This window comes from Thamnophis sirtalis, unplaced genomic scaffold (assembly GCF_051295495.1).
Source record: "Thamnophis sirtalis isolate CommonGarterSnake01/CBP01778 unplaced genomic scaffold, rThaSir2_p1.2 scaffold_5, whole genome shotgun sequence".
NCBI classification, from domain to species: Eukaryota; Metazoa; Chordata; class Lepidosauria; order Squamata; family Natricidae; genus Thamnophis; species Thamnophis sirtalis.
Window position 1 is genome coordinate 491,938 of NW_028261385.1, and position 22,956 is coordinate 514,893.

The 22,956-nt window shown below is 52.2% G+C and overlaps 1 protein-coding gene across 1 annotated transcript in view; it reads right to left on the reverse strand.

Annotated features, from left to right (window-relative positions):
- The window catches only part of CNTFR (ciliary neurotrophic factor receptor), a 308,133-nt gene extending 289,270 nt beyond the window's left edge, over positions 1–18,863 (reverse strand). The window contains exon 1 of the mRNA XM_087715259.1: positions 18,688–18,863. The gene's annotated coding sequence lies outside the window, so the exon portion shown is untranslated. The remainder of the gene's footprint in view (positions 1–18,687) is intronic.
- Between the last annotated feature and the right edge of the window lie 4,093 nt (positions 18,864–22,956).

Below are 22,956 nucleotides of genomic sequence, written 5' to 3' on the forward strand. Positions count from 1 at the left end.
CAAGGCATTTGTTAAGTGAGTCTGTGCCTATCTTACGTCCTTTCTTGCTACAGCTGTTAAGTGAATCGTTGTAGTTGTTACATGAGTCAAATTGTTGTTAAGTGAATCTGGCTTTCCCATGGACTTGGCTTGTCAGAAGGTCACAAAAGGGGGGGGGTCACATCACACACACACACACACAGAGGGACACAGCAATGGTCATCGATACGAGTCAGTTGCCAAGATCTGAATTTTGATGCTGCAACCGTCGTAACTGTGAAAATCTGCAAAAGTTCTAATTTTCAAGTCATTTTTTTTCCAGTGCCATCGTAACTCGGAACAGTCACTAAACAAACTGTTGTGAGCCGAGGACTTCCTGCATGCCTGCAACCGCCATCCCTGGCTTCTCTTGCTGCCAGATGTTCCTCAGATGGAGCAGACGTTACAAGTAGGCCTCGACTTACGACGACAATTGGGACCTGAATTTCTCTTGCCAGGCAAGGTCCTTTTTAAGTGAGCCGCACCCGATTTCACAATCATTTTTGCCAAGGTTGTTAAACAAATCACCGCAATTAAGCGAATCACACACTGTCTTTAAACAAATCTGGGCATTAACTTGCCCAAATATCTTGCACTTCCCCCAATTTTGATCATACGACTTTGGGGGATGCCACAACGGTTGTAAGTACGAGGACTGGTTGCAAATCACTTCTTTCATGTTGTTGTAACTTTGGGCGCCCCCTAAACAAAGAGTTGTACGTCGAGGACTTCCTGCACGCAGAGGCTTACAAAGAGTAAAAATAAGCGTAGAGCAACTAAAGGACGCAGCACAGCCGCAACACACCAGTTACTCCTGGGTGAAGCCTACTTGGGCCTGGAGCCGCTGGACGGGATCTGCAACCCAACCCGGGCCAGAAAATGCTTGGAAGCTGAACTATACTGGTCAAACTGGACAGCCGGTCTTTCGGGCATCAATCCAAATAATTCCATTTATGATTGCAACTCTCCTGTTTGCACCACGATGCTCCCCTGCTCGGCTGCCTCTGTGGATGTTCCAGGTCAGCGACTTATTTAATCGCTGCTTTTATCCATTATTTAGGGACAAAGTGGGTGTGTGTTTATTCTGCTCAGTTGTTTACACTGGTTGACGTTGATGGAATCTTCTTGGTGGGAACCGCCGGAGAATGAGACGCTGGGGTTAAACCAAATGGGAGGAAGGTTCAGGGGGACTCCAGGCACTTCGATCTTGGACTGGCTAAGAGGAACAGCCGGATACCAGAGTTGGGAGGGACCTCGGAGGTCTTCTAGTCCAGTGTTTCTCAACCTTGGCAACTTGAAGATGTCTGGACTTCAACGCCCAGAATTCCCCAGCCAGCGAATGCTGGCTGGGGAACTCTGGGAGTTGAAGTCCGGACATCTTCAAGTTGACAAGGTTGAGAAACACTGTCCTAACCACTGCTGGGGAATTCTGGGAGTTGAAGTCCGGACATCTTCAAGTTGCCAAGGTTGAGAAACACTGTTCTAAGTCCAGCCTCTGCTCAAGCAGGAGACCCTAGGCCACTCCAGGCGAGAGGCCGTCCAATCTCTTCCTGAAAGCCTCCAGTGATGGAGCACCCATAACTTTGCTCCGCTGATTGATTTGGAGTTGGAGGGGACCTCGGAGGTCTTCTAGTCCAGCCTCTGCTCAAGCAGGAGACCTTCTATCATTGCAAAAACATGGTTTTCCGGTCTATTTTGGGAAACTTCCAACGAAGAGATGTCCTGTCCTGGGCAGGGGTTAGATTAGAAGATCTCCAGGGCTGTATGACCCCTTCCCCTAGATGAGCCGACCTCTGGAGTCCAGCTGGGGCCTTGGCTTGCTATATTTAGCCTCTCCTTCTTTGGAGGCTCCTGATAAAAGCCCAGGCGCGTCTCCTCCAGGCCTCCCAGCAGACAAGGGCAGCGGCACCAGGAAATCAATCGCAATCCCAGCAGTTGCGTTCAGCCTCAGAGGAGGGTGCAGAGGGAGCTTTTGAAGAATCAGCCCCAATTTCTACATCTAGTTCCCTATAATTCATCCATTCATTCTTTCTCTTTCTTTCTCTCCCTCTCGCTCCCTCTCTCTTGTATATCTATCATCTATCAGTCTGTCTCTTTTATCATTATAAGCCACCTAGAATAGCCCCAAGGCAAAATAGGTGGCAAATAAATTCAACAAATATTTAAAATAAATATTTCTACACCTCTCTCATCTCTCTCAACTCTCATCTACAGTGTCTTCCTGTCTGTATATCTGTCTGTCTGTCTGTTTGACTGCCTGCCTGCCTGCGTCTCTTATCTATCTTCACATTATATCCAGCTATTTAGCTATCTAACTTTCTCTCTCTCCATCTATCTGTTTCTGCCTGCCTACCTACCTACTTACAAATCTATCTACCTACCTATGTCTCTCTTTCTCTCTCTCTCCCTCCCTATCTATCTATCTATCTATCTATCTATCTATCTATCTATCTATCATCATTATATCTAGCTATTTAGCTATCTAACTTTCTCTCTCTCTCTCTCCATCTATCTGTTTCTGCCTGCCTACCTACCTACTTACAAATCTACCTACCTACCTATGTCTCTCTTTCTCTCTCTCTCCCTCCCTATCTATCTATCTATCTATCTATCTATCTATCTATCTATCTATCTATCTAATCTATCTATCATCATCATTATATCTAGCTATTTAGCTATCTAACTTTCTATTTCTCTCTCTCTCTCTCCCCCCCCTCTCTCTATTTCTCTATCTCTCTCCATCTCTGTCTGTCTGTCTCAGGGCTGGGTTCCTGCCAGTTCTAACCTCTTCTGTAGAAGAGGTTCCACAAATCTACTGTGCCGTTTAGAACCGGTTCCAGCTCCCTCCCCTCTACCCATCCGCACATCATCAAGATGAAGAGCGAGAGGAGGAATTCTGGGAGTTGAAGTCCACAAGTCTTAAAGCTGTCAAGTTTGAACACCCCGGGGGGGGGGGGGTTCTAAAGGGTTAGGGGTACAAGGATCTTGTAACTCGACAGCTTTAAGACTTGCGTGCTTCAAATGCCAGAGTTTCTGAGCCAACATTTTGGTTGCTAAGCAAGAGCGTTGTTAAGTGAGTTTCACCACATTTTACAAGTTGGCCACGCCCACTCGGTCACATGGCTGGCAAGCCACTCCCACAAAGCAGGCCACGCCTACAGAAGAAGTTCTAAAACATTTTGAATCCCGCCACTGGTCTTTTTGTACCTACCTACCTCCGTTTAAAGTCTGCCCCAAAGAGGAAGATGGAAAGTATATTATAGATAGATACAGGCCGATAGATACAGACAGACAGCCAGGCAGGCAGGGAGTTCCAGTCCCACCTTAGGCACGAAAGCTTTGGGCCAGTCCACTCTCCGTGCCAACCCAGCCGACCTCACAGGGTTATGGGAGGAAAAGGAGAACATTCATCATTTGGAAAAGGATAAAAAATCTTTTTTTTGAAAGGCAGATTTGTGGAACACGCTGCATAAAGGATTATCTGACTCAAAAATGGAAGCCGGTCTCCCAGACCCCCCCCCTCCATCTCTGCCCCTCCCCTGGGGATGCCCCAGGATCCTGCTGCCCCTTCTCCTCCCCCCCCCCACTAAAACGCTATTGCATTTTTCTACCCCAAAAAACACAACCCTAGACATTTTTAGAAAGGCAGAACTTGGTATGGTTTATTAATAGCATAACATAATTCAGTCAAACTGGAGGCCTGGAACCCACCCAAGAACAATCTCTTATAAGTTGTCGTTTCCTCTGTGTCTGTGTGTGTGTGTGTGTGTGCGAGGAGAGTTATTCACTCAGCTCCTGATCTGACAATTCCTGTGTTAACACTTGGGTGTTTTCATTTCTTCCCCCCCCTCTCAAACTAAACAAAGCAAGGGAAGCCTACACCACTCCATCCAGTTATGTAGAGTAAATATTTACAAGCAGTCCAATAAAAACCGGGTTTCCAGGACAAGCTCTGAGCATGTAATGGATGCAGAGCATCCAAGCGGCATGAAGAGTGCGAGGCCTTCCGGTCTTCCCCGAGTAAAAGGGGGCAAACCTAGATCGGGGGGGGGGGGGGAGAAATGAGGACCCAGATTTTGGGGGGGCAAGATGCCAACATTGTAAACCGCTCAGAGAGGCTGTGAAGCACCATGGAGCGATAGAGAGTCCCTGTCTTACAACAATTTGTTTAGTGACCTTTCCAAGTTCCATTGGCACTGAAAAACAGTGACTTATGACCGTTTTTCACAGTTACGACCTTTGCAGCATCCCCATGGTCAGGTGATCAAAACCCTGATGCTCATATTTATGACAGTCACAGTCTCCCAGAGTCATGTGAAAAACTCTTTTTCATTTGGCCTTGTGGGAGGCCAGATTCATCAACAACCGTGTTACTAGCTGAACAAGAGCGGCGAATCACGTTGACATCTCTAGTGAGAGAGGCTGAAAAAATGGAGCAGAATTCACCTAACAACCGTCTCGTTTAGCAGTGCAAGCTTTGGCTCAATTGTGGCCATAAGTCGAGGAGTACTGCTCTCGTGTGAGGATTTTTCATCTGTTTCAGCCTCCAGTCCCCTCATCCTCTGGGTTGCTCTTCTCTGCACCGAGGTGGCGCAGTGGTTAGGGTGCAGTACTGCAGGCCACTTCAGCTGACTGTTATCTGCAGTTCAGCGGTTCTAATCTCACCGGCTCAGGGTTGACTCAGCCTTCCATCCTTCCGAGGTGGGTGAAATGAGGACCCGGATTGTTGTTGGGGGAGATATGCTGACTCTGTAAACCGCTTAGAGAGGGCTGAAAGCCCTATGAAGCGGCATAGAAGTCTAACTGCTATTGCTATATTGCTATTCTAGAGTCTCCAGCATCTTTCTTTGATCGTGGTGAGCAAAACGGGATGCAGGATTCCAAGGGTGGCCTTACTAAGGGTTTACAGAGGGGTATTAGTAGCTCACTTGTTCCTGATTCTATCCCTCTGTTGATGCAATTTAGGATTGTATTGTTTTGTCTGTGGCTGCTGCTGCACACGGCTGGCTCAGGTTTAAGTGATTGTCCATCATGGCTCCAAGTTCCGTTGCGTCTTCTCCTGCCTTCCGGTGCTTTGGAGAATACTTTGACCCCTCAAATATTGGAGGACTTCTCTCACGTCCCCACTCCTTCCTCCTTCCTTTCTCTCGACTGCCCATGCCCAGTTCCTGCAACCGCTCCTCACGTATTTCAGTTTCCAAGCCTTTCATCATCTCAGTTGCTCTTCTTCACACTTCCCCCAAAGTCTCTTTCTTGTAAGGTGGGTATCCCGACCGGATGCAGGCCTCTTTAGAGATGCCCCTTCGCCCTGGCACACGGGAAGGGGCCGTGTCTCTTGCTCCGCTGGGGAGGGGCTTAAAACCCCCTTCCTCTGGAGAAGCGATTTGCTATTTGCTGAAAAATCTGCCAAGTGTATTTCTTCCGTCAGGATATTGCCATTCGTCAATTTCCTTTGATGCTTTAACTCAGTGGTTCCCAAACTTGGCAACTTTAAGACTTGTGGACTTCAACTCCCAGAATTCTCCAGCCAGCTCTGCTGGCTGGAGAATTCTGGGAGTTGAAGTCCACAAGTCTTAAAGTTGCCAAGTTTGGGAACCACTGCTTTTAACTGTTTATTCTGAGGTTCTCTACATTTCATTAACTGCCTGGAGTATTCACCCGGGGTGAAAAGCAGGGGAGGGGGAGAGCAAAGCACATAAGTCATAAATAAGAGTAACCTTGATGTCGGGGCAAACTCCCTTTGAGCATGGCAAGCCTCGCACTCGCCACAGGAATGTTCCTTAACTCCCCGGAGCCCTTGCCTGGCTGCCCCCCCTCCCCCAAGAAAGCCCCCTGCTCTCTTCCTCCCCCTCGGAAGGAAGGAAGACTAACCTCAGCTGGTGGAAGGAAAAATAAACAGGATTGCAAGAGGCGTTGAGAGCTTCCCAATCCGTCCGTCCGAGGGGCCAGGATTTTTCTTCTGAAGTGCGAAGACGAAGGTGCTTGGCATAGGAAGAACAAGAGTTGTGGGAATTGGGGGTGTCTAGTGCAGTGTTGGGTAGCCCCTTCCTCCTTGCATGCCGAAATCTCCCCCCTCCGCCCCCGTGCATGCATGCGCACCGTAGGTGGTATTCTGCTGTTTTGCCCCGGTTCGGGCGAACTAGTAGTGGCAGCAGTGGGAGGCTCTGCCCATCTGCCCAGTTGTCATCACGGGCACTCTGCACATGCACGGAAGCGCTGTGGGCGAGCATGCACTCCCAATTCCAAACAGCAGCACAGGTTAAGACAAAACCACGACCGATGCGCACGCATCTCCCGTAGGCATGCCACAGAGGTTGCCCATCACGGGTCTAGTGCAATAGAGAGAAGGACCAGGGGAGACACGACAGCCGTCCTCCGATATCTCAGGGGCTGCCCCAAAGAAGAAGGGGTCAAGCTATTCTCCAAAGCACGAAAAAGGAAAGTGAGAAACAATGGATGGAAACAAACCGAGGAGAGAAGCAACCTAGAACTGAGGAGATATTTCCGAAGGGTGAGAGCAATTAACCAGTGGAGTAAACTTGCCTACAGAAGTTGTGGCTGCTCCATCACGGGAGGCTTTCCAAAAGAGTCTTGGCAACCTTTGGTCTGAAATGGTCAGGTGTCCTGCTTGAGCAGGGGGGGTCGGACTAGAAGACCTCTGAGGTCTCTTATTCGATGTTCTAAGTTCCTTTCAACGCCAACCTCCAAATGTCCATGCTGAGAAGGTGAGGAGAGTTCCGGATCTGCACTTTGGGTCCAGGTGCTTCATTCTCCACTTTCCAAAAGGAGAACATTTCCCTCCTTCCTGAACAGCAACTGGTTTCTCCAGGTTTTGGACAAGTTACAGTCACACTCCTCGGAGCACAGGCTTTGCTCCCTCAGGCCCACCGTCTGCCTTGGAACCGGCAAGGATTATGGGGTTTATAAACTCCTCGGAGCTCTCCGAATCTGGTTCTTTTCTGGCAGACGTTTCATTACCCAACTAGGCCACACCATCAGTACAAGGGGGTGTAATGTTCGCTGCTTAGCAGTTTCTCGATTAGAGTATTGTTTCCCACTTGATAGTTTGTCTGGTGTTAATTCCTGCTTATCTGTTGCCTGCTGGAGAGAATGTGTTCTGGCCGTCTTGGCTGCTTTGTTATCTCTTTTGAATGGTGGGTAAATGTGGCTTATTTTTGTGTGTCTGTTGGTGGTTGATGGGCTTCTGGGACGTCTGTAGCATTTGGGAGAAGGGGTTGTAGAAAACGTACAATGCTAGGAGCGGCATATCTATAGGGAGAACAGCTCTACTTTCTTTCAGTGGCTTCCCCTGACAATGTTGGTGGGAGTGTGGTTTTCTTTCTCCTGTTCACGAGGGCAAAGACACCTGTGCATAAACAGAGAGCAAACCCCCTCCCTTCTAGCACTGATGATATTACGTAGTTGGGTCATGAAACATCTGCAAGAAAACCACCCAGCTCAGAGAGCACCAAGGACCCCCATCCCCCAACCATGAGCCACAGAGATTCTCCGTGACCCGTCAAAACCGCGGTCCACTAAAGCGCGCCCGATCAAAGCGCGTACGTGACATCAGCAGCAGCGCGACAAATAAAATTAAAAATAAATTAAAATAAAATTAAAATAAAATTAAAGCAAGCTGATTCACATAAAGGTAAGGGTTAGGTTTAGGTTTAGGGTTAGGGTTAGGTTTAGCGTTAGGTTAAGGGTTAGGTTTAGGGTTAGGTTTAGGGTTAGGTTAAGGGTTAGGCTTAGAGTTAGGTTTAGGGTTAGGTTTGGGGGGGTTAGGGTAAGGTTTTCGCTTTAATTTTACATTTATCGATCACAGTGTGCCGTTTTCGCCGCGCTGTGATGACGTCACGTACGCGCTTTCGTCGAGCGCGCTTTAGTCTACCACGGATTTGTGGTGGAACCAGATTCTCTCCTATTGATTATGGAGTTTCCTTCCAAGCGAGAATGCACCACCACGTGGCCATGGCCAGAGGCACCGCACCGCACCTCCCATCCTTCTCAGGGTCTGTGAGCAACCAGAATAACTGGAGAGCACCAGATTGGAGAAGACGCATAGAAAGAAGCATTCAAAAAACCCCACCGCGCATCACATGATTTTACATGTTCCCCGAAGGCCAAAGTCGCGTGGCTCAGCTTCCAAGCAGCTCAAAGTGAAAATGGAGAGCTACCAAACACCACAAGATGCCAATTCAACACCCCTTTTCCTGCTGTTGGCAAATCACGAGACCAGGCAGATGGTCACAGCCAGGGGTGTCCTGGGAGGCTCACAAGCAATTCAAATATCATGTTGTCACGTTGACGCTTCATCCCTGGAGGCTTTTTAAGGAGAGCCTAGACCACCGTCTGTCTGTATAGGGTCTCCTGCCTGAGGAGGGGTTGGACTAGATGACCCAAATGGACCCTTCCAAGCCTGTTATTCTGAACTCTAAGCTGATACTTGGGTTTGCGCAATGCAGGCATCCTAATTGATTGATCGATTGACATCTTCCCCCAAATGACAGTACTGTAATCTGTATAAGGTCCCAGGTGGTCTTCGATCCTCAACCACCATTGAGTCCAAAACTTCTGTTGCTAAGCAGGACGGTCGTTAAGTGAGTTTCGCCCCCTTTCACCCCCTCTCTTTGCCACACTTGTGAAGTGGACCTTCCTTCCCCATTCACTGCTTAACAGAAGAAGTCATAAAAGGGGAATCACGTAAAGAGGGAACAGCTGCAAAGGGTCCAAATTCCCTGCCCCCCCCCCCCCCGGTGATCAAAAACATGAAAAACAGTTCTGACTTTTTTCAGTTCCACTGAAGTCCGAATAGTCGCTAAAAGAATGGCCGTAACCTGTTTTCCCCCAAAATAAGACCTCCCTGGATAATAAGCCCAATCGGGCTTTTGAGTGCCTGCTCTAAAATAAGCCCCCCCCGAAAATAAGCCCTCCCCTAAAGAATTTAAATGCGCAGTTACGGGGGCCTCCTGCACCTCAAACGTAATAAGACCCCCCCAAAAAGAAGGCCAAGCTCTTATTTCAGGGGGATTTCTTATTTTTGAGGAAACGTGGTAAGTTGAGAAACCTTCCCTACTTGCCCTGTTGGGGTTCTCCACGGGTACCCACAAAAAAAGCCCAGGGCCCTTCCTCTGTGTCATTCTCTGTGAGTCAATTTTCTAAGGTTGCCCGTTTCCCAAACACCCCCATCGTAAAACAGGACACGCCTTTGTCAAAATAAGCCTTCAAGACGGTTTATCAAATCCCAAACATTTCCAATATTTATAGACTTTCTGCTTTGCCTGGTAATTTCTCATCCGATATTTGAGCAGCCTGTTAATCATATTTTCCCTGGCGGGTCTTCACAAATCAGGAGACAAGACTACATTTATCATCCATAAAATAATCCCTTTTCTCTCGCCCCTCCCAAACCTTCGGAAGGAAGAAAAAAAAGTTTCTTAAAAATACTCCGTGCGGGCAAATCAAAGCGGAGCTACCCAGGATATCAAGCAGGAGAAATCTTTGCTGCCAGCCAAAACAGCAGCCAGTCCTGCCAATCTTCAGGGCAAAAACACCCACACATGTCAACATCTGGATAGTTGGATGGCCTTTCTCTAGCATCTTCCCACGCCGCAATTTCGGTTTGCTGACTCCCGAGAGCCCTCTTAGTCACATAGCCACAACCCCTGCTGTCAAACGGAGCGTGCCAACTCAGCCCAAGGAGAAGGAAGGTCCTACGCCGGAGGAAAGAGCCAGCAATTGGCATGCAAGGGAGGCCATGCCCTTCCACACCAAAGCCAATGCCGGCCTATGCGGCATTAATAGAGGGAGAGAGCCAGGATCACATCAAGTGTTACTGCTGCTTTATAAAGCCTTGGGAAGGCCACACGTGGGATGCTGCTTCCAGTTTTGGTCCCCATGATAGAAAAAGGATGTGGAGACTCTGGAAAGGGTGCAGAGAAGAGCAACAAAGAGGATTAGGGGTCTGGAGGCTAAAACATATGAAGAACGGTTGCAGGAACTGGGTATGTCTAGTTTAATGAAAAGAAGGACCAGGGGAGACAGGATAGCAGTCTTCTAATATCTCAGGGGTTGCTACAAAGAAGAGGGAGTCAAACTATTCTCCAAGGCACCTGAGGGTAGAACAAGAAACAATGGGTGGAAACTAATCAAGGAGAGAAGCAACTTAGAACTGAGGAGGAATTTCCTGACAGTGAGAACAATTCATCAGTGGAACAGAAGTTGCCTCCAGAACTTGTGGGGGCTCCAACAGAAGAGATTGGACAGCCATTCATCTGGGACGGTATCAAACAATCAGAATAGAGCTGGGAGGGGCCTTGAAGGTTTAGATTAGATTAACAGAGTTGGAAGGGGCCTTGGAGGTCATCTAGTAGTCCAACCCCCCCCCCAAAAGCAGGGACCCTACATCATATTCGACAAATGGCAGTCCGGTCTCTTCCTGAAAGCCTCCAGTGATGAAGCTCCCAGATATTCGGAAGGCGATCTGTCTTCTAGTCCAACCCTCTGCTCAATCCCCCTGCACCAGTTCAGACACGTCAGGTTCTCCTGCTTGGCCAGAGGGTTGGACTAGAAGACCTCCAGGGTTCATTATTATTGAGCCTGTCATCTGCACCTCCATCACTGTCTGCTTTGGCTCTGCAACCCAACAAGACAGACAGAGACTTCCGAGGAGAGTCAGAACTGCAGAAAACACCACGGCTGCCAACCTGCCTTCCGTTGAGGGTCTGTAACACTGCAGGAGTCAAAAAGAGGGCTGTGAAAATATCTACGGACCCCTCGCATCCTGGACATCGATTGTTTCAACTCCTACCCTCAAAATGACACGAAGACATAAGGACCGTTTCCCCCCGAATGCCATCACTCTGCCAAACAACTAATTCCCACAACACTGTCAAATGATCTCCTAGGACTGCCTTACTATTCTTCTTCCCTTCCTTCCTAGTACCTCTCTCTTCCCACTTATGATTATAAACAAGCTGCTTGTATCTTTCCATTTATATTGTTTTTATTGGTTTCCTAGCACGATTTGACAGCTTATTAGTAACCTTGACTATCACTAAGCGTTGTATCTTTTTATTCTTGATGAATGTATTTTATTCTCCTTGTGTTCCCTGAGAGTTTATCCACCAAAGACCAATTCCATTGTCTGTGCAATGGCACTTGGCCAATAAAGAATTCTAATTCCAATTCTGTGATTGATAGAAGAGGCTTTAGTGCCAGGCAAAGCCACCCTGAATGATGGGGCTGCAAAATGTCCCAGCAGAGGCAACTGGCATCCTCTGGCTTCCCTTGACCAGCTGGGACCAGCTTGCAATTCTGAGCAGAATGCTTTAGGCCAAAGCTAAACCCATGGAAGTTTATTTTTTTTGGGGGGGAAGCTCATATTTCTGCCCCTCCCTGACAGTGTCAGTTGTGGCCAGCTCACAACTCAGCAAAAGGTGCTGACATCACCGCCTCTCTGCTTCTGCATCTCATTAAGCGCAAAGCCATCGCTTTGCTGCTTCATTAATTCAAAATGCAGGTGATCAATTCCGTTTTTTTTTATTTTTTTTTATTCCGGAGCGATGATTTAAAATTTAAATATTCCTCAAGTGGCTTTTTTGTCTCTTAAAAGCTCTGCTGCGGGGGCTGCAATGCCGGAGGAGCAAAATCCTCTCCGTGCTGGAAGCGGGGTTGAAGGGGGAATCAATAGCCTCTGGAGCAGATGAAAAGGCTTCCTGTGCGCCTCGGGGATGCCCGCCTGCCAGGATTAAGCGATGCGCTCCCAAGGAAGAAATGTGGGAAAGCCTCCACATTCCAGGAATTGGGACGCTGCCCCTCGGGTCAACGCCGGAGAGACCCCGCCCCTCGGCCTCATCTGAGCCTGCCGTGGGCTGCTCCCTGCCTGTCTCCAACCAGCTCTGCTTTGCTTACCCCAACGTCTCCATCAGAATGGAGCTGGAAGGGGCCCTGGAGGTCTTCTAGTCCAACCCTCTGCTTCAGCAGGAGACCCTATACCCGTGATGATGAGCCTACGGCACGCCTGCCACGGGTGGCACGCAGAGTCCTTTCTGCGGGCACGCCAGCCGTCACGCCAGCCCAGCTGGTCTTTGGGTCTTTATCACGCATGCGCAGGGGGCAGGGCACATGTGGGGGATGCATGTGCGGGAGGTGCTCGCATTGCATTTTGGGGTTTTTGCACACATGCACACACACCCCCCCCATTTTGGGCCTCTGGAAAGCCTCCTGCACCAACCTGGAAGCAAACAATGGGCGAGGGGCGGGGGGTGCATGCGCAGGGGAGGTGCTGACATTGCATTTTGGGGTTCCGGGCGCACACTTTGGGCATTCGGCACCATCCCTGCCCAATTCCATTCCACAACAGATGGCAGTGCAGCCTTTCCTTAAAAGCCACGAGGGACGAAGCCCCCACGACTTCTGGAGGGAGGCTCTTTCACTGCTTAATTCTCCTTCCTGCGAGGAACTTCCTCCTTGATTCCCGGTTGCTCCTCTCCTTGGTTAGTTTCCATCCATTGCTTCTTCCCTTCAGGGGCTTTGGAGAATAGCTGGACTCCTCCTTCCTTGGGGCAGCCCCTCAAATACCGTAAGGCTGCTATCGTGTCACCCCCCCCCCCGTCCTCCTTTTCTCCAGGCCTCACTTGCCTTCTCAAGGCAGTGGAGACCCCAAACTTTCAAAAGCCATCTTTACTAATAACAGGCTTTGCAGAGCAGACCTCAGGAGATCCACGGGGAGGGGGGTGGGGTGGAAGCTGACAATGAGCCCGAACCCCCCCCCCCCGCCCCCACTAAGCAAGCAAGGCGTTGAAACAGGGGAAACGGAGCTCGGTCCAAAGTGAGAGCAAGGGAAGCCAGAGAGAGGGAAAGTGCCAGGGGATAAAGAGGTGCACTCCCAGCACCCCTAAAACTCCGAAGAGGCTCCCTGCGATGAATGAGACCCTACTTTAAACGGCCCTCTCCAAGAACAGACTTTGGAAAACGGCCGGCTGGGCGCCGGATCTGAAGGCCACGCGGGTTGCAGACATGAACCGCAACTGGATGCTGCTTTGCTCAGTCATGCTCAGTCAGAACAGAGCTGGAAGAGACCCTGGAGGTCCTCTAGTCCAACCCGCTGCTTCAGCAGGAGACCCTATACCCGTGATGGAGAACCCATGGCACGCGTGCCAGAGGTGGCATGCGCAGTGCTCTCCGTGGGCATGTGTGCCGTCGCTGGCTGCTCTTCCGGTCTTCACAGGCGCCGTAAAACAGGCTGAAAACGGCCAAAAAACAGGCTGCTGATACTGGAAGGCTGCTATCCTGTCTCCCCTGGTCCTTCTTTTCATTAAACTAGAGGTTCCTGCAACCGTTCTTCCTATGTTTTAGCCAGTGGTGGGAGGTGGGAGAACCCCTGAGATATTGGGACACCGTTCATCATCTTCCCCTTAGTCCTTCTCTAGATTAGACTCGATATACCCGGTTCCTGCAACCGTTCTTCAGATGCTTTCGTCTGCAGCCCCCTGCCCTCCATAAGGCCCCTTGTCTGATTTTGGCTCCATGTCCCTGCCTCCTTTTCAACCCCAGAGACCCCCGCAGGAATCCAAGAAGATGGACAGAGGGGACACTCGGAGCTGGCAAGCAAGATTTCTGCACCCCCATCCACCCGCCGCGCATCCCCCAGTGAGATGCCTGGAGCATAGAGGACGCCCAGCTGCAAACCTGCTGCCTGAAGGAGCCCCCCCCCAAGAAGACCAACCCCCCCCCACCCCAAAAGAGGCAGACACTCTATCGACTCGCAGCATCCTCGTCTTCTATAGATTGCGTCTGGGTTTACTGGCCCACATCCAGTCCATTATGTCTGCAAGGCCAGGAAGGCTGCCAAACTTGGCATTGATCCACAGCCAAGACCCCCACCCCTTTCCCCCCTCCCCCCCCCCCGCGATCCCAGCTCCAAATATTGCGAAGCGATTAGCGCCGCTCCATCCCATCATAGGAAAGCAGGTTTTAAGAGGAAGGAGCCCCCTGGGGACGGCCAAGCTCTCCCAGGCAGGGCGGCTGGGGAACAAGCCTCCCCCCCCCCCCGCAGCCTTCTTCTCCGTTGGAGCAGCCGCAAAGGGCATCAGGCGACCAAGAAGCGGCATTTTCTCTTCTGCAGGGAAAGTTGAAAGAGGTCCAGTGTCTTGAAGGCAAGTCCTGATTTGTCTCCAGAGGTTGTGGGTGCTCCAACACTGGAGGTTTTTAAGAAGAGACTGGACACCCCTTGCTCTGTGATGTTACGGGGTTTCCTGTTTGAGTGGGGGGGGGGGGGTTGCACTACAGCGGTGATGGTGAACCTTTTCAGCAGAGAGTACAGAAAAGGTTGCATGGAAGTGTTGCGCATTCTTGTCACGGTCCAGAAAAGCCAAACTTCCAGGTCCTGGTACACATGCGCACCCAACAATCAGCTGGCCGGCGCACATGTGCCCACTGGTTTTCGGCACTGCCGTGTGCGCGAAGGACGGCTGATCGTTCCAGGTGCAGGCATGCCACCAACCCAGAAGAGAAAGAGTCAAGGCCGCATGTGCCTGGTGACATGGCTTCACGTGCCACTTTGGTCACGCGTGTCATAGGTTCGCCATCACGGGACTAGAGGACCTCCGAGGTCCCTTCCACGTCTGTCCTCCTGCCTTCCCAGGGCGGCTCAGGAGGAATTCCCACCGTCTCTCCATCGTTCCAAGCCTCCCAGCTGCAAAGGCCTCTGATGTTGGCAGCCATCAGCAGCAATCAAGGAACCACCTTTTCCCGGGTACAAATTGTCCGAGCTGAGCCCCACTTTCCAGGTCTTGGGGGGTGGGGAGGCCTTCCTCTCGGCCTTCTCCAGGCCCCAGATCAACCCCCCCCCACCCCAGTGATCCAAAGCTGTTTACTAGACACAAAAGATGCCAAGAGCAAAGAATCGTGCCCTTTGGCCAACGTCTGTGGAGCTTCCCAGTCATCCAGGCTGTCCCCAAAGTGCATTTCCTAAAAGCACCTGGACTTTGTTTTCCCTGGAAGGCGTTTCGCTTCTCACCCAAGAAGCTTCTTCAGTTCAAGCCCCTTTCAGTTCTGAAGAACTGAAGAAGCTCCTTGGGCGAGGAGCGAAATGTCTTCGAGGAAAGAAACAACAACAAAGTCCAGTTGTTGCCTTTTGAAACAGGCACCCCTGGGACTTTGCAAAATGCGAGGCCCAATTCCAGAAGAGGAAGGGCAGACCGAAACAACCTGCCATTCCGAGCAGAAGGAAAATGTGCCCCTTTCAATGCCAGGATCAGCCGTCCGTCCACGGCGGCGGCTATTTTAGAAACAGCCCATTCAGCCAATTTCTCCTTTCGGTTTCTCAGCACCGCTTCCCCCGATTTCTTAGAAGCCCCATTAGCGGAATCAAACTTCCTTCTCTTAGGGAGAAAAAGCCAACAGGCGGAACGGCTGAGACCTTTGAGCACCGGCCCTGCAGAGGAGACCCCCCACAGGCAGCCTGCAACCCCCTCCTGCCATGGGAGGCACTTCCTGGAAGTGGGAAAGAAAATAATTGCCTTGTGCCACCAATCCACAATTGCAGCCAGCCAAAGAATCTGGACTGCCCCTTCCAAAATATTCACGGCGGGAAGGCAACAAACCTCAAAGTACAGGTTGTCCCGGAGTTACGACCGCGAAGGAGTCACTGTTGACTCTAGGCAACTGCCTGGGCTATGAGTGATCATCAACATTTGACCCCAACCGAGCCCAAAATTTCCACTGCTAAGCCAACAGTGCTTTTGCTCTGTTTTGTGACCTTCCTTACTACCGTTGTTAAGTGAATCTCTGCAGTTGCTAAGTTAGGAACATGGTTGTTAAGTGAATCTGGCTTCCCTGTGGACTTTGTTTGTCGGAGGGTCACAAACGGAGGTCACGTGGCCCCCAGGACACTGCAACCATCATAAATATGAGTCAGTGGCCAAGCGTCTGGATCTGGATCAGGTGACCATGAATGGATGCTGCAACGGTCGTAAGTGTGAAAAACAATCCTAAATCCCTTTTCTCAGTGCCGTTGTAACTCTGAACTGTCACTAAACCAATACTTGTAAGTCAAAGATTATTTGCGAGCCTCAAATTTGCTGCCAGCTGTTTTGCAGCTCTGGATTTTTGCTTCCTCTCTGCTTCTGGCAAGGAGGGAAATGGATTTTGCAGCCCAACGTCAGGATGAACCTGCTGGTACCTTTCTGATTGACACCTGGGTGGGAATGGGGGCACCTGGCTTTTAGTAGAAGGTGTGAGTCAGGGATTGGCAGCCTCCGTCTGTGGCTTTGCTACTGCAGGCAGACAGGGCTCTCTCCCTCCTGCTCACGAGGAGGGAGGGGGAGTGCAGGAAATGGGATCTTCCCCGCTCAAAGCTCTCTGCTCCCCCAGCCCTCAAGGGATCCAGTAGGACCCAGTTGACCCCATCGAGGCAGGAGAGGTCATGGAGAGAAATCCTGAGCTTTCCGTGCGTAGCACCTGAAAGGCTAACAGCATCCTTCAGTTGGGAGAGAGAGCCACAAAGTTTCCGACAAATTTCTGCTTTGCAATTTAAGCTCTTAATCTGATCCAGATAAGGGCTCGAGGGAGGAGGGCCCCCCACCCACATAATTCTCACAAATATCTCTTCTTTGCAAAAAGGGACCAAGCCAAAAGGGAGATTCCTCGGAACTTCTTTTTTTTCCAGCGCCAGAGGTTTTGCTTCCTTACAACTTTGCCTTCGCAGGGCCTGCTGGCTGCCTTTCCTTGCAACCCACGCCCCCCCTCCAACGCCAGCTTCAAAATGCCCCCCCGCCCCACCAAATGGACTAAACGAAAAAGAAAAACCAGTAACCATCCTGGAAGCGAAGGGCGGCCAACAGACAGTTGAGGAGAGTCAAGAAACACAGAGAACCAGCCTTGAAAGCGCTGAGATATTTCTAAAAAATTGTTTTTTTTTGCAAGATGCCCAAAGCTGCTGCTTTGTGTTTGCTAACTGTCCAGGGGAAGAAGAAGATCCCCCCCCCCGTTTATAAAATACTCCTTTGTACTGAGGCTCGGCCGCTCCTCCACCACCACCACACCCCTGGAGCAACTTGGGAAGGAATTAAAAACCAAGCACAAATTTTTGCTTTTGACTTGCAAGCCTGCAGCTGTCCTGCTTGTTTTGCTCCTTAAAAGGCGGGCCAAACAGGGTGTGTGTTTGTGTGAGACCCCCATATTCCATAGGGTGTGTGTTTGAGAGACCCGTGTATTCCAGGACCCCCTCTGCAGCAGCCCCCAACCCTAGAAAGGAGGGTTCTCCCCTTAAAAGAAGACAAAATGCTAAACGTTTCTCCCAACGGGAGCAGGTTAACCTTATCAGCAGCCGGGCTTTACTTGAGACTCCGATGCAATTTTATCCCCTCCGTTTAGGTCCGGAAGGGAAATTCGGGGGAGAAAATGAGGAGGGGGCGATTTCCCCCTCCCAAACTGGTCCTTACTCCCGGGAGCTCGGAAGCAAGTTGGGAGTAGGACCCCCTCCCCGCCACCTCCCAACTTTTATGGGGCACCTCCTGCCAAGTCGCGACCATGCCATGAATTGGGGAGGGGGGGGGGGCGTTACGACCAATGAATCAGCCTTCCTTCCCCAGGCAACAGGGGCTCTTTTTTTTTGGGGGGGGGAAGGAAGCGTTGCGGGCAATGACGACTCGTGTCTTTCTGCCATTGAACGGCGGGTATATTTTCCTTGCTCAGCGGCGCTCTCCAAAGCGAGGACGGCCAACCGCTTGCCAGCCCCCCCCCCCCCGCGGCTCTCTCTCCTGACCGTAAGCCAGGCTGGTCGGCGGCAGCTGGAAGGAGACCCGAAGGAGAGGAATGGGGGGGGGGGGCGCCGCAGGGACGCCGACCTCGTGCGCTCCCCTCGCCTATCGGTCCGCCGCCCGCAGGCAGCCTCCGCGCCCCACGGAGCCCCGGACCTCCACGCGAGGACTCAGCGGCCGGGCTCAGCCACCCCACTCCCCGCCTTTCTTTTTTCTGTTTTGAGGGGGGGGTCTCGGTTTAGCCCATTCATCTCTCTCTGCCCCCTCCCAGCTTTTAGGAGCAACACTGGGGAGGGGGGCGCCGGAGCCGCTTTGCTGCTGGCAGGGCAGAGGGGCGTGTGGGGGGGGGGAGGGAGGGGAAGGGGATCAACCTGCTGCTGCCACCCCGCGCTTCTCCGTCTCGGCCCCTTGCAAGGCTGCCCCCCCTCCCAGGGCGGCAAGGAGAGCCGGCGGCTGGGAACATCAACCCACCCAGGGGGATGCGGGGGGAGGCGGAGGGGGGAGAAAGACCCCACAGCTACCTGAGCCCACTCGGGACCTTTCCCCGTTTTGCCACCACGCCTCGCCTGCCCTCCCTGCCGCCCGCAAAGTTGCCTTTCGGGGTTCGGCGGCAGGCGAGGCAGGCACGGCCAGGACGGACGCCCCCTTCCCGGGACCCCCTCCTCTTTATTTGCCCGCCACGCCTCGCCCTCCCCCGAGGGGGCAAAGTTGCCTTACGGGCTTCGGCGGCGGAGCAGGGACCGCCACGGGACGGGCGCCCCTTCCCTGGGACACCCCCCCCCCCATTACAACGCACCGCCGTGCCTCTCCCCCGCCGCCCCCGGGGCTAAAGTTGCCGTCCAGGGCTGGTCGGGGAGCGCCCGGACAGACGCCCCTTCCCCTTCCCCGCCGCCCCGACACTCACCGTGGTTGCCCCGCGTCCTCGCCGCGCCCGCCTCGCCAGCGCTCCGCCTGGCCCGCTCGCCCCGCGGCTGCCCGCCTCGCCCGCTTCTCGCTGGCTGCCTTCTCCTTCCCGGCGCTGGAGGCAGGAGCGGCGGCGGCGGCGAAGGCGCCTCTCCCGCCCCAGCTGCGAAGAGCGCGTCGGAGCGCGGCCGCGGCGCTTTTAAGGCTCCCCGCCCCATGTGACCAGCCGGGCGGGCGGAGGCAGCGAGCGCGGGGGGGGGAGCCGGGCGGAGGAGGCGGCGGAGGCGGCCCGGCTGCTCCCCCGAGCGGGACGCCGACGCCCCCGGTGGAGGAAGGAGCCCGCCCGGCCCAGCGCCCGCACGACCAGCGCCGCGGCTCCCGCCCCGCGCCCCCCGCGCCCCCCGCGGGATGGAGCCGGCCTCGGCAGGTGCGCCCGGCGGGGAGGAGACAGCAGGAGCGGCGTCCGGAGGGTCTCCTGCCTCGGGAGCGTCTTCTTCCCCCGGGCCCGCTGCACGTGAGGATGGGCAGGAGGGCAACACGCGGGTCTGCGGGGGCGCAGCGGGCTGGTCCGCGGAGACCTTCCCCAAGAAGGGCGCGACGGGGGCAGAGGAGAAGCGGGGCCCGCCGGCGGCTGGTCCTTAAGTCCGAGGACGGAGGCCCAAGCGCGGCTCTGGGCGTCGGCTCTCCACGCGTCGTCGATGCCCGGGAGCAACCCGCGTCTGGCCGCCTGTGGGTCCCCGGAAGTCAGCTGGGAGCGCGGGCCACCTTCGCAATCTTCCCAGCCGGCTTGCTTCTGGTAAGCAAAGTCGAAGGGGGAAGCTGGGATTCACTTAACAACGACACGATTCGCTTAATGACGAGGTAGCTCTCTTAACCACCACAGTAAAAAAGGGTTGTAAAACCGGGCCGGTCATGAGTTGCCTCCTTTAACAACCAGAGAGCTTCAAAGCTGAAATTTCGGTCCCCCCAACAGTTGTCATAAATCAAGGACCACCTGCCCAATTTAAGGATCACTGCAAAAAATCAAAAGGGGGCTACTTTGGAATTGAGAGGGGTCTGTCCCGGTCAGGGTAGATAGTCCTCGACTTACAACCAACATTTAGGTTGCTAAGCAGGACAGTTAAGTGAGTTTTGCCCCATTTTACAACATCTTGCCACAGTTGCTGAGTGAGTCACTGCATTTTTTAGTTGTGTGGTTCTTAAGTGAATCCAGCTTCCCCATTGGCTTTTGTCAGGAGGTAACTAAAGTGGATCACATGACCCCAGGAATTTGCAATCGTCGTAATACGAACCACGAAGCATCCGAATGCTGCTCACGTTACGTGGGGATGCTGCAACGGTCATAAAGTGTGAAAAACCAACCTAAGTCCTTTTTCCCCCCAGGGCATTGTAGCTTTCAAGAGTCACTAAATCAGTGTTTCTCAACCTTGGCGACTTTAAGTCCTGTGGACTTCAACTCCCAGAATCCCCCAGCCAGCGCACCTGCGCTGGCTGGGGGATTCTGGGAGTTGAAGTCCACAGGACTTAAAGTCGCCAAGGTTGAGAAACACTGCACTAAATGAACTGTTGTAAGTCGAGTAATACCCTTGGGCTTTGAGGTTGGGGCATTGCTGGGGCCTAGGGGGAGGGGGTCTTCCGGAATGCGGAGCCCACCGCCCAGCCTCTCTCTAGCTCCAGGAGAGGGGGCTACTCGGAGCCCCTCGGTGGAGCATTGGTGAGGCCTAGGGTGAGCTGCATTTTAATGGGGCTCCAAGCCGAAAGTCCCGCCAAATAAGGTTAAAACACCAATGCAACCCAGATGTGACATCATGTAAAATCCACAAGGAATCAAGAGGAGGAAGAGCGAAGGAAATGCTTCGAAACAGGACCGTCTCGCTTCCACTTGAAATATTTGGGGGCAGCGCTGAACAACAAGGTGATGAGGTGACAGTTTGAATGAGAAGATCCCTTCCGGTGACTCCATAAACCATGGGGCTGAAATACTACAAGATCTCAGAGGAGAGGCTTAACAGGCGCCGTGGATGGTGGGTCTTGAAGGCCCATCTTGGTTTTCAGAAGGTGTGGCTAACTGAGCCTGAGGCCTGCAGAGCCTGGCTCTCCAGAAACAGAATAACAACAGAGTCGGAAGGGACCTTGGAGGTCTTCTAGTCCCACCCCTTACCTATACAGGCAGTCTTCGGCTTACAACAATTCCTTTAGTGACTATTCAGAGGTACAACGGCACAGGGAAATGGGACTTATGGCCGTTCTTCATACAACCGTTACAGCATCTTCACAGTCGCATGATCAAAATTCAGACCCTCAACGACTGACTCATATTTATGACGGTTGCAGTCTCCCAAGGTCACGTGATTCCCCTTTTGTGAGGAGCCGCCACCTGAGACGGCGTTCCAGGCACAGGGCCCGCATCACATTGCTCCCGCCTCCCGGGGGCTGCTGCCTGGTTAATAAGACGCAGACTGTACCCAGCTGATCGCGAAGGGGAACAGCTGATCGTTGAAGCAGGAAACTGAGTGGGATAAGCCCGGATGGGCGGTTTAGGGGCGTGGCCGTATTAGCGGCAAGCAGTCGGTAGGAGGGGAGGGGTGTGCACACAAGGGAGGTGATGCAGAATGTAAGGGGTGGGAGAACTAAACACGGTAGCACAAACTTTAATCCCTTTTGGACGGCTGCTTCATGCTGGCTCCGCGTTTCCAGATAAAAATTCTTAACTTTTCTTACGCAGCCACTGGGATGTGACACAAAGTCAACGCGGAACCATTGAGATTCACTTCACACATACGTTATTCACCGTTCTAGTGATTCACTTAACAACTGTGGCAAGAAAGGTCGTAAAGTGGGGCATAAAATTCACTTAACAACTGTCTCACTTAACAACAGAAACCTTGGGCTCAATTGTGATTATAAGTCGAAAACTACCTGTAAGATTCCGGACAAACGGCTGTTTCTTCTTAAAAGCCTCCAATGACGGAGTAGCCTCAACTCTGCAGGGAAAATGTTCTACTGGTTAATTGATCTGAGATTACAGAACAACAGAATGAGAAGGGACCTTGGAGATCCTCTAGTCCAACCCCTTGCTCAAGGAGGAGACCCTCTACCGTTTCAGACAAATGTTTGTCCAATCTCTTGCCAGCACCTACAGCTCCTGAAGGGAAGTTGTTCCCCTGGTTAATTACCAGAAGAACCAGATTTGGAAGGGACCTTAGAGGTCTACTACTCCAACCCCCTGCTCAAGCGGGACACCCTAAACTATTCTGGACAAACGGCTGTCCAGTCTCTTCTTAAGAACCTCTGGTGATGATGGGGCCCTCACAACTTCTGGAGAGAAGCCATCCAGCTGGTTAATTGATCTGGGATTATAGACTCGGAAGGGACCTTGGAGGTCTTCTAGTCCAACCCAAGCAGAAAACGTAATATCATTCCAGACAAATGGTTGGAGGTCTTCTAGACCAGTGTTTCTCAACCTTGGCAACTTGAAGATGTCTGGACTTCAACTCCCAGAATTCCCCAGCAGTGGTTAGGACAGTGTTTCTCAACCTTGTCAACTTGAAGATGTCCGGACTTCAACTCCCAGAGTTCCCCAGCCAGCATTCGCTGGCTGGGGAATTCTGGGAGTTGAAGTCCAGACATCTTCAAGTTGCCAAGGTTGAGAAACACTGTTCTAGACCAACCTCTACACCATTCCAGACAAGTGGCTGCCCAGTCTTTTCTTCAAAGCTTCCAGTGATGGAGCACCCACAACCTCTGGAGGCAACTTCTGTTCCACCGATTTAATTGTTCTGAAATTCCTCCTGCGTTCTAGGCTGCTTCTCTCCTTGATTAGTTTCCATCCGTTGCTGCTCCTCCTGCCTTGGGGTTTAAGCAAGTTCACTTAAGCGAAAGAGACTCCTGCACGCAAACCAGCTCGCCCTCCAGATGCAGAGGCGCTGCCAACTGACTGGTAGGCTGCAAGATGCCACTTTAATCCCTGAAGTCGCAAGTGATGGTGCCGACTTTGCCAGAGCCACTTTGCACGGCAGCCACAATCGACCCGCGTCTCTGCTCAGGTTCCAGGCGCCTGGAACTGCAGCCCTGGTTGAATGAAGGACCGTCAGGTGCCTTTCTGTGTTTTATTTTTATTCGTTGGTTAAAATCCCACCTTTATTATTTTTGCAAATAATTTTGCAGATAAACTATCCAGCACACCTTCCTCCTCCTCCTCCTCCTCCTCCTCCTCCTCCTCCTCCTCCTCCTCCTCCTCCTCCTCCTCCTCCTCCTCCTCTTTTCACCC